This window comes from Ovis aries, chromosome X, assembly GCF_016772045.2.
Source record: "Ovis aries strain OAR_USU_Benz2616 breed Rambouillet chromosome X, ARS-UI_Ramb_v3.0, whole genome shotgun sequence".
NCBI lineage: Eukaryota > Metazoa > Chordata > Mammalia > Artiodactyla > Bovidae > Ovis > Ovis aries.
In genome coordinates, this window is record NC_056080.1 from 124,996,268 (window position 1) to 125,008,738 (window position 12,471).

The following is a 12,471-nucleotide window of genomic DNA, read 5'->3' on the forward strand; positions in this document are numbered from 1 at the left end:
GCCTTCACTTTATAACTATTTATCAGTGACGTCTTAAGATTCTGTTTTTATTGCCACTTGGCAAATTTGCCCGGAAAGAGGTGTCAGCATAGGAATCCACATGACTCCCTAGCTACTTGATGTTGGGTTTCTTTAAAGAAGATTTCCCAATTCCTGTGTTCTAAGAGGATGCTTTCTGCTTTCCAAAAGCCCATCAGAGCAACACAAACCAAACCTGCTTTCTAGTTATATTGACCAAACCTGGAAAAAATTCTAGGTGTTTGAAGATGACTTTGGTCCCATCTGCCCTTATCTCTAGCCCTCTGATTTTTAGTTCTGATTTTAACTCAGACTTTTCGTTTGATAATGTATTCTTTTTTGCTCGGATCTTCCCTGCCCTGAGTTAACTAGCTTTTGCTTGGAACCCTCCCACCTATAGAACCATTTCCTAGATATTCACTTTTATTGTGTTTTGATGAAACATTTCTGCTGGTATTCTGTTCCTGTAGCAGTGAAGGGACTCTTACTAGATATTTCTCTGGGTGTTTTCAGGGAGGGCATTTCTTTAGACCTAGGTATACTTTTTGAGATAACGGATTTCCTTAGTCACCCCTCTATAAATCCCTGAACCCTAGGATGTTTATCACATGGGAAATACTGGAAACTGACTTTTCTGGTTGCCAAGGATATCCTGAGTTTACTTAAGTCTTTTAAACAGTCATCCAGTGCTTGCTTCATGGGCTTTGATGTCTCTTCTACCCACCTAAGTAGGAGTCATATTTAACTACTTCACCTAGATTGAGAATCACCTTTTCCCTGTGGATTCAGAATCTTACTGTTAATCTGTGTCCTGACGGTATAGAGTGGATCAGCAATTTTTGTAAACCCTTATATCAACCACATGACTGAAATAATAAAAAAGGAAATGGGGAAATGGTATGCAAGCTCACTCATATCTGAAGATGATAAATTTTTTGTGTGGCTTTGGAGTCAGATAACCATGGGTGATAATGTCAGGTCTTCCTCATACTAGTAAGCAACTTCTCAGCCTCAGTTTTCTCATCTGTAAATGCGGATAATAACACCTTTTTAAAAAGAGTTACTGTGGATAGTAAAATGCATTATGGAAACACTTAATATATTTGACTCATACTTTGCTCTCGTTTGATCTTCCCTGGTGGCTCAGACGGTAAAGCGTCTGCCTACAATGCCTACCATGTGGGAGACTTGGGTTCAGTCCCTGGGTTGGGAAGATCTCCTGGAGAAGGAAATGGCAACCCACTCCAGTACTCTTGCCTGGAAAATCCCATGGATGTTGGAACCTGGTAGGCTACAGTTCATGGGGTCGCAAAGAGTTGGACACAACTGAGCGATTTCACTTCACTTGCTCTCATTGAGGGCTTCCCGGGTGGCGCTAGTGGTAAAGAACCCACCTGCCAATGCAGGAGACATAAGAGATGCAGGTTCAATCCCTGGGTCGGGAAGATCCCCTGGAGGAGAGCATGGCAACTCAGTCTTGCCTGGAGAATCCCATGGACAGGAGCCTAGCTGCTACAGTCCATAGGGTCGCAAAGAGTCAGACACGACTGAAATGACTTAGCATTCATGCTCTCATTGAATGTTAACGCTCGCTTTCCTTCTTAGTGTTCTTAACGTCCTGAACCACTTAATTGAGCATGGCACAGTCTCTCATGGTGCACCTATCAGCACCAGAATCTTACATTTCCCCAGACATGAAATCCATTCAAGAACCACCTGTGAAATTATAATACTTATTAGAAGAAATTATAATACTAAATTATAATACTCAAGTATCCCTACTTCTCCCAGGTATGCCAGGAAGGAAATGAAACGCTATTGAGGGGCTACTTATTAGAGGTTTCATTGGCCAAAAATGATGATAACATTAATAATTATACCTTTACTGATATAGCATTGTAATAGTTGGCAGTTTCAGAATCTTCTAAATGGCTAGTGCTCTTGGATCCCTATCAAGCAAACAGTGCAGTTGCCTACATCTTGCATATCGGTGTCTAAAGATGAAGGTAATGGAATGACTCCTTCATGGCCTTCTGACTTGAATGGCGGGGTGGAGCCTTGGGCCTGTGTCTTCAGATGCCTCATCCTGATTTCTGTTTCCTTCCCACTCTACCCGTGCACTTTTATCCTGCTGTAGCACATTGATCTGAACTCTGTCTGAGATTAAGATACATGACTGACTCTATGACTAGAATTCTAAGAACCAAACGTCTCGTAGGTTTCCCCCTGATTTTATCCCTGAGACATTTATCTCCCTAAACGATATCTCTGAAGTGTGAAAGTTTTGCACTGTTCGTATGGGCCTGAGAAAGGTGTTTATACTTTTGATATAAATTCTGTGTGCCACAGTTAGACATCCAGTACACATTCAAAAATAGTATTTCTTGGGCCTAGACCCACAACAAAGCTCTTTTAGTGTGATTCTCAATCTTTTAGATTAAATTATTTTATTCATTCTACAAACATATACTTAACCTTTGCTGTGTGCCCGGGGCTAGGAATACAGCAATGCAAAAGGCATGTTCGCTCTTGGAGCTTACCATCTGGTGGGTAGACAATAAACAAATAGGTAGTGATATGTGCTATAAAGAAAAATAAAGCACTTAAATTTTTTTTTTCTCAAACCATGAGATTACTAAATTGCAGTAGCTATCAGTGACCCCTGTAAGACTTTATAAGTCAGAAAAGGAATGTTGCCTCTGACAGCTCTTAGCAGTTCCTGCCTTCCTTTCCATTCTTTGGAATAAAACCTTGCTTTCTTACATGGTTGTGAGAAACCCTGATCAAATTGGATTGTAAGGACACAGCCAAGCACTTAAGATAGACTGAAGAGGAGAAATATAATCTTGCAACAAGTACATTTAGGGTTGTGTTTATCTTTTATTCTTTGAGTATAATGCCTTGCTTTATAGTATGTTACATGAGGAACATTGAAAATAGGTGGATTCTTAAGTATTGATTCAACTATGCTACGTGTAACAAAACACAGTATAAAAAGCAGCCTCCTCAGATGCTTCTAGTTTTATGGTGTAAGGCTGTAGAAGTTCTTTCTGACATAAGTGTTTTAAAAGTTTTGAAGAACAGGGAGTCTAAAAATTGGAAAGAAGCCAAATATACTTGAGTTTAATTTTTAAACTATAACTGCCGTTTGACCTTAAATTAAAGACAGTCTGTTTTGTGGTGTTTTACCGGTTTAACAATGAGAACATTTAAAGCAGCTGCCACCAATTAAAATGATTCAGAAATGCTGGTTGTAGATAAATATTCCTGAAGTTTTAACTCAATGAAGTCAGTCTGTTTTTTTTTTTTTTTTTCCTTCAGTGGGTACTGTCTTTCTGGAAAGCAATTTTGTAGAATGCATCAAGAGCTCAAAAATGTTCATACACTTTGAACTGTAATTGTGTTTCTAAAAAAAAAATTTATCCTTAGAAAATAAATCTGAGCTCTGGATAAACTTTAATGCACAGAGATGTTCCCCACAGTTTTCATAAGAGAGAAATGATTACCTAAATTATGGTACACCCATATGATGGAATATCATAGAGCTATTAAAATATTTTTGAAGAATCTTAACCATGTAGGAAAATATTTATGCAATTTAGTTGAAAAATAAACTATGCAGTTTGACCATGCAGTATGATCTTAACCATGTGGAAATATTTTCACAGAAAAAGGCTGTCAGGAAACATTGTAAGTTTTCATTTTCTTTGGGTTGTGAGATTATGTGTGGTTCTTATTTTCTTTCTACTTTTCTGTATTTCTTAAAAATTTTTTACAGTGAACATATATTACATTTATAGTGAATCAAAATATAAGTGTTTTGATCCTTTCAGTGGGATGTTTTTTATTAATACACAGTCCATTTATACTTATTATGACATAATTTTCTTCCAGCTTTTCACTTGTAGAGCATTTCTTTCTAGTGAAGTTATATGTTTTCAATATTCTATTTAATTTTTATGATATACATAGTGTCAACAATTTTATTTATGCTTGCTCTAATTTCTAGGTGTTCTTCTTTAAAGCCGATAATTCAGTTCCACATTGGAATACTAATTTTTAGGTGGTTTATATCAAACAACGCACATACATTCATGCATGCTTAGTCACTCATTTGTATCCAACTCTTTGCAACCCCATGGACTGTAGATGGCCAGGCTCCTCTGTCTATGGGATATTCCAGGCAAGAATACTGAAGGGGGTTGCCAGTTCCTTCTCCAGGGGATCTTCCTGATCCAGGGATCAAACCTGCATCTCCTGTGGCTCTTGCGTTGGAAGGTGGATTCTTTACCACTGAGCCACCTGGGAAGCCCCATATATATTCATGGTATGTGGTGAAGAGAGTTGGCCTGAAGCCACAATGCTTGGGTCCAAATTGTGGTCCTATTACTTAGTAGCAGTGTGACCACTGACAGGTTAATTGTTCTCTCTGCTTCTCAGTTTCCCTATCAGTAAAATGGGGGATAATAATAATATCTACCTCATAAGGTTGTGGTAGGAATTTAAAGAGTAATTACATATAAACACTTGAGAAAGTCCTGGCACATAGAAAACAGTCAGTAAAAGTTATTTTTAGTAGTATATATACACAAACATATATTATGTTTAAATATGTTAAAATATTATGATCGTTTCTAAAATGATTTTTTTAATCTGTCGTCTTCTTTTTTACAGTTGGTAATCGGTCAGTTTTCTTTTCATGCTTTGAAATTATTTTTTAAAGTTACCATATTTTCAGCAGTAGAAACCTTATTGATTAGTTTTCCAATCATATTTTCTTTTTCCATATTTGGAAGTGATCATTGTTCATGTGAGATGGAATGATGGAGGTTGGTTTTATTTTAGGTATAAAAAACTTCTATTTATATACAAATAGTTAACATATTCATTACCAGTTATTCTCATCTATTAAATTATTTATTAAAGTGCTAGAAATGCTATTTAGTAGAGAAGGAAGAGGATGGGCAGGTAAGTGAGAGTGTATCTGCAAGTAATAAAACTACATTTGTCTCATTTTAAATTCTGTAATTCAGACTTCTCTAATTCAAATTGATCTTCCCAGACAGATTTGGGGTGAAAAGAGAGCTACCTTTTAGTGAATCATGCACTGGGCTTACATATATATGTATATGTAAAATACATACTATGTTATATATAATATATATAAAATACATTGTTATGTATATTACATATATATTACACTTATGTATATTATGTAATTTTGTAGTCCACATGAGAACTATTTTATTATAAGTAAAATAATCATTTGCCAATTGTTCTGTCTTATATTACAGAATATATTCCTATGGAAAACAATTTGGATTTAACTGATTAACTGTTCTTTATAGCTAGTAATTTTGCCATTGCTCAGTTTCACTTCCTTTAAGAAGAGGTGCTTTTGTGTTACAGTTACATTGTCAGAATGAGGAAAGACACTGGGCAAGTTTGAAAGCATGTAGCTGGTTACTGAAAGACTCTAATAAAAAGATTTTTCATCAGTCTAGCTGTATACAGCTGAGACCAATAGAGTCCAGACATCTGTGTGTTTAACTGGAAATTTGTATGGTGTGTGTGTGTGTGTTTGTATAGTGTTTAATGCCAAGAAAATGTTGGAGAAGTAGGCTTGATAAGAAATAACAGTTTCCCTGGTCTTTGGTTCTATAGCTATATAGAAACCCTGGACTGAGTATTAAGTTCCATATGTGCATTTCAGATCTGTAAGTGGAACACTCTGTGTGTGCATGTGTGCATGCTCAGTCGTGTCCAACTCTTTGTCACCCCATGGACTATAGCCTGCCAGGCTCCTCTGTCCATGAGATTCTCCAGGCAAAAATACTGGAGTGGGTTGCCATTTCCTCCTCCAGGGGATCTTCCCCACTCGGGGATGAAACCTGCATCTCTCGTGTCTCCTGCATTGCAAGGTGGATTCTTTACCATTGTGCCACCTGGTTTAAAATAAAGTATTGTTTTTTATCTGTGGGATTTATCTAAAAAGCAAAGGTTTGGTTGGGAACTGTTCTTTCTGGTTTTAAAGAAGAGGACTAGGTGGACTATAGGGAAAAAAATTAGCTGTCAGGGATGAGCATGTACAATAGCTTAGGTGGCAAAGCTTGCTTTCTTGTATTGACATGATGAAGCTGAGTAGGTCACTCTCATTTCCAGACCCTATACACCACCATTAGCTAGTTTGTGGTCGGCTGTGTACCTAGCAGTTCAGCTGGAGGCTTTTTAAACCTGAACCTTTAAATATACAGAGGAAGTTGTTGTACTGGTGCCTGTTGGTAGGGCTGCTGTGTTCTTTCTTATCTTCCCAGGGAGTTTGGTCCCTTTGTTTAGCTTCTGTTTCATTTGTTTATAAAGTTATAGACTTTGAAGTAGGCAGTTATATAGGACTGCCTAAAGAGAAGTGTACAGCAAGAAGGTAGGCAATTTTCCTTCTCACTTCACTACCTCGTTACCTCGGTTTCTCAGTCAGTGTCATTCAGGGATTTTGCTTTTTTCTCTGGCTTACTTCCCTCTATCTTAATTTTTCTTTGGAAACTTACGTTGTTCTGTGCCTCCCACGTTAGTGGTTCAGTTTACTTTTTGAACATTGAACTTTCATGGTGTTGCCTGATGTGTTGGTGGGAAATTTTTAAAAGTAATTTTGGATATGATAATTTAATGGCACATATCGCAGAATTTTTTTCTGGTTTCTTCCGTCATAAGAGATTTTTTGCATATCTGATTTCCTTAATGTGGAGTTCCTGTGTTTAAGCGACTGCCCTTCTATAGATTTGGCATTGTGATTGCAAGATTTATGCCAAGACTGATAACCTCAGTTTTATCTTGTAGTGAGGTAAATAACTGAGCCCTGAGATTGTTTAGTCATCATAGCTGAAAAAACAACCCTTTAAAAATAGTAATATCAAAACGTACATACATCAGACATCATTCATAATTATTGATGACTTCCTCAAGATTTTTTTAAGTGTTGTAAATAAGGTTGTCTAGATTGCATTTTTTGTTGTTGTTTTAACTTGTATGAAAGAATAAGAGGAGAGAGCTATTTTTGGCATGGGCTTAAAGAAGGAAATATCAGAGTGACTGGTAACTGACACTTTTGTCAAGTTCAGTTTATACTTGACTGCTTTGATTTTTTTTATTTCATTACTTTGGATTTTAGTGTTCTTGATTTGATATTTTTAAGAGTGACATCTCTAACCTTTTGGTTCTGAGTACTGCATTGCCTCTGAAATTGGTTGAGTCACTTCATATTCTTCTAAAAGTGCACCAGCTGTCAAAGCTGAAGAGATGTGTCCCTTTGCTTTCTGCTTCCTGAACCATTTTCCTGCTTACTGTGGTCGTCTACTATTTGTGGAAGGCTTTTTCCACATTTAGTATGTGAAACCTACCACAGAGTTGGACCCTTAAGTGACTCAGTGTTAAAAGGCTTTGAGACTTCCACTGTGGTCCACGAAGGAGTAACTGGTATAAAACATGTTCCCTTCTGCCTCATATACCCCATAAACTACTTGAAACTGGACAAAAATATGTAAAACAGTGTTTTCAGAGATTGGGCAACAGGTAGCACAGGACTGTGATCCCTGAGAAAAACGGAACAAAGAAAATGAGTCCTGCAGTCACACTGGCTTTCTGTCTGTAGGTGGTTTCTGGACCATAGCATTGTGAGAGGGAGCTCAATCAGAACCTGCAGTCTTGTTGAATTGATGAGACTGAATTAGGAATTCAGGGAGGTCTACCTAGGTGACAGGAATTTGTGGAGCAGAGTACTGAAAGGGAGGGAGGGCTAGTCAGAGAAGTAACTCCAGAAATCTGCATAAATGTCCCCTTTATCTTTGGCTGAATTATGAATCTGTGAATGTATTGAGAGAAACATCATGGTGCTGGATAAAAAACTATTTCTCAGAAGCTATGAGCTGAAAATTTACCAGAGCTCATACAGGACTGAGAAAGATTTCAGTTCCCACAGCAAGAATTGAGAGACCTTGTTGAACACCCAAAACATTCAATAGAGAGCACGTAAGAGTTATTCCTTAGTAGTAGCGTTAATGTAGTCGTAGAATAAAACATACTTTGAACCCAAAGTAACAAAACTTAAAAATCAAGCCTTGAAAAACTATTCACAAAACATTTAGATGCACAACAGAACAAGCTTCAATAATCTTTAAAGGAAGACATTAAAACAAAGGGCTTCCCTGGTGGCTCAGAAATAAAAGCACTCAAAAATTCAATGATTATAATAGCTGATATCCAGAAAATTACTTGACATTCCAAGAAGCACTAAAATGTGACCCATAAGCAAGAAGAAGTCAAGTCAGTAGAAACTGAATGAGAAATAACAGTTACAGAATTAGCAGACAAGGACTTCAAAGCAACTTGTGCTGAACAATTGAAAGATAAACATCGATGGAATGAGGAAAGAAATTTAACACAGAAGCAAATAGAGCTCCTGGAACCAAAAAGTACAGTATATAAAGTGACAAATTTACTGGATGAGATTAATAGATTAAATTGCAAAAGAAAGGATTAATGCATTTGAAGACAAAACAACAAAAGTATCCAATCTGAAACAGAGAATGTAAAAAAACTGAAGAAAGAGAAAGCCTCAGTGGTTGATACTGTGGGACAATATCAATCAGACTAACATGCATGTAACTGGAGTCCCAGAAGGAAAGGAGAGACAGGAATAGGCAGAAAAATAGTTGAAAAAATAATGACAAAAATTCCAGTTATAATGGAAAATATAAATTAACAAATCCAAAAAGCTCAATAAACCCTAAAAAAGTAAGATAACCCCAAAGAAAACCACTCTAAGATAATCAAATTGCTGAAAACCAGTGAATAGAGGGAGCATTGAAAAAAGAAGCTGGAGGGGGTGGAAAGAAACAATACATATGGAAGAACAAAGCTAAGAAATCATTCATATCTCATCAGAAACAGTGCAAGTGAGAAGACAAATGGCATGACATCTTTAAAGTGCTAAAGAAAAAAAGTACTGTCAACCTCAAATCCTGTCTCCAGTGAAAATCTTTTTAAAAATGAAAGCCAAAATAAATGAAGGAGAAATATATTTTTTCAGACAAAAAATTGTCACCAGCAGACCTGAAATATTAAAAATTTCTTCAGGCTGAAGGAAAATGATACCAGATGGATACCTGAATCTCTAGAGGTAATGAAGAGTTCCAGATAAGTATGGTAAGTGGGGGATGAATATGAAAGACTTTTGTTCATTAAAAAAAATTTTTTTAAGTTAACTGATTAAGACAAAATTAATAATCTATTTACACATTATAATGTGTATTTATAATGTATATAGATGTAAAAGGTGTGACAGGAGTCCCAAGGAATGGAAGGAATGAAATGGAAGTATACTGCTCAGGTTCTTATATGTATAGTGATGTCATATTACTTGAAGATTGATAACGATAAATTAAAGATGCATAATTTGCAACGTGGAATGACCAACAAAAAAGTGTAATAAGTTAATAATGGCAATAAAAATGAATATTAAACTATACTCATTTAATCCAAAAGAAAACAGAAAAAGAGGAGCAGAGAAGGGATGGGAAACAGAACAAATATCAAATATAAAGAATACAACAATATTAAGGCTACATTAAATATAAGTAGTTTTCCAATTAAAAAACCATAAAAATCTAAGACCCAACTAGGTACTATTGCCTGTAAGAAACTCACTTCAAGAATAAAGACACAGATAGGTTCTAAATAAAAAGAAATATATCATGCAAGCACTAATCATAAGAAAGCTGGAGTATCTGTGTTAATATGAGATTATACTTCAGGATGGGGGCACATTTCATAATGATGAAGTGTTCAATTCATTAAGAAAGCAACAATCCTAAAAGGGTATGCTCTTAACAGAGCCTCAAAATACATGGACAAAATCAAAATAGATGCAACTGAATGGATAAATAGACAAAACCACAGTTAGAGTTGGATATTTCAACACTCTTAACTCAGTAACTGATAGAATAAATAGAAAAGTCAGTGAGGGGATAGAAAATCTGACCAGTACTACCAACCAACTTTACCTAACTGGTATTTATAAAACACCAGACCTAACACTACCAAAATATATCTTATTTACAGAGTCACGTGGTACATTCACTAAGACCACATTCTGGGCCATAAAACAAATCTCAATATTTTATAATAATTGAAATAATACAAAGTATGTTCTCTGATCAAAATGGAATTAGATTAGAAATCAGTAACAGAAAGCTATCTGGAAAATTCTCAAATATTAGGAAATTACGTAGTATACCTCTAAATAAATCAGAGTCAAAGAAGAAGTTATGGGGAAATTAGAAAATATTTGAACAGAATGGTAATGAAAACACAACATATTAAAACTTGTAGGATGCAACAGTGCTTAGAGGGAAATGTATAGTCTTAAGGAAGATCTAAAAATCAATAATCTAAGATTCTGACCTAAGAAGCAAGAAAATGAAGAGCAATTAAACCCCAAGTAAGAGGAATAAAATGTTAGAGTAGAAATCAATACAATAGAAAACCAACATAGAGAAAAATCAGTGAAACCAATAGCCAGCTCTTTGAAAAAGATCAATAAAATTGATAAGCTGATAGCTAGATTGATACAAAAAGAGAGAAAGATATAAATTAATGCAAATTACCAATATCAGGAAAGATAGAATGGATATCACTACAGATCCTAGAGACATTAAAAAGGTAATAAAGGAACATTAAGAATAATTTTATGCCAGTAAATTCTACAGTTTAGATGAAATGGAAGAATTCCATGAAAGACATAGATTACCAAAACTGACTCAAAAAGAACTTGAAAACTCTGAACAGCTTTAAATCTATTCAAGAAATTAAAATTGTAATTTAAAATCATCTCATAATTAAAATCTAGGCTCCAGTAACTTTAATGGTGAATGTAATCAAAGATTTAAGGAACAAATAAATCAAACTTGTAGGAAAGAGAGGATAAAATTCTTGCCAACTCATTCTGTGAGGCTGGCATTGCCATGGTGCCAAAAACCAACAGATATTAGAAGAAAAAATCACAGACCAATGTTTTTTATGTACATAGACACAAAAATCCATCACCAAAATTAAAAAATATTCAATATTCACCTTACAATATATACAAAAGTAACTCATAATGAACTATAAACCTAAATGTAGAATCTAAAATTATAAAACCCCTGGAAGAGAATAGGAGAAAACCATCATAACTTTTGGATAAAGAGTTCTTTTATTGAACACAAAAATATAAACCAGAAGAGAAAAATTGATAAATTTCATTAAGATTAAGAACATATACTCTTCAAAAGATACTATTAAGAAAATGAAAAGGCAAACCACTGACTAGAAAATTGTATTTGCAATACATATATGTGATACAGATTGGTTTTCAGAATATATTTTTAAAGCCTGAAACTCAATAAAAAGAAGAAAAACAATCCATTTAAAAATGAGCAAATGAGTTGAACAAGCACCTTCCAAGAGAGGATACGTGAATGAATATTAAACACTTAAAGAGCTGCTCAGTATCCTTAGTTATCAGCTGCAAATTAAAACCACAGTGAGATATTCTTACACATTAACTTAAATTATTTTTTTAAGACAATACCAAGTATTGGTGAGGCTATGGAGTCACTGCACACTTATGCAAAACTGGTAGGAAAGTAACTGGTACAGCCACTGGAAATTGGTACAGCCAATTGGAAATAGTCTGGCAGTTTCTTACAGAGTTAAGCATATACCTACTCATGCTCAGCTGTTATCTTTGTAGGTAGTTACCTGAAAGGAATGAAAAGTTATGTTCACACAAAAACGTAAATCCAAGTATTATCATAGCAGCTTTATTTACAATAGCCCTAAACTGGAAGCAACCCAGATATCCATCAGCGAGTGAGTAGATAAACAAAACCACTCAGTGGAATATTATTTTAAAAGGGCCAAACAACATGAGTGAACATCAAATGCATTGTTCTAAGTGAAAGAAGCTGCACATGAAAGACTGTATACTAAATGATCCCATTTACTTGAAATTCTAGAAAAGGTAAAGCTGTAGTGCCCAAAAGCAGGTCAGTATTTGCCAAGGTCCAAGAGTATAGGGAAGGGATTGATTGCAAAGAGACACAGAGGAACTCTTTGGGGTGATGGAAATGTTCTATACCTTAATTGTGGTTTAAGTTACCTGTATATATACATTTGTCAAAATTCTTTGAATTTTAACACTTAAAAAGGCTGATTTTATTATCAGCAAAATATACTTTAATAAAGTTGATTTTTAAAAAAGAAGCACTTTAGAAGTGAGAATGTCAATTCCATGTCAAAAACCATAATCCCTTGGATATTTCATGATAGAGGTTCTTAAGAGGTTGAAGTATTTTTTGAAAGTTAAAGAGAAGGGGAAAGAAAGAAAGCAAAGGCAGCATAAGCTGCTCTGATACAAAA

General features: G+C 35.2%; 2 protein-coding genes across 5 annotated transcripts in view; one reads left to right on the plus strand and one right to left on the minus strand.

The window, feature by feature from the left end:
* The window catches only part of RTL9 (retrotransposon Gag like 9), a 203,013-nt gene that overhangs the window by 183,987 nt on the left and 6,555 nt on the right, over positions 1–12,471 (minus strand). The window lies entirely within an intron of this gene.
* Positions 1–12,471, plus strand: part of AMMECR1 (AMMECR nuclear protein 1) — a 115,186-nt gene that overhangs the window by 36,339 nt on the left and 66,376 nt on the right. The gene's annotated exons all lie outside the window — the stretch shown is intronic.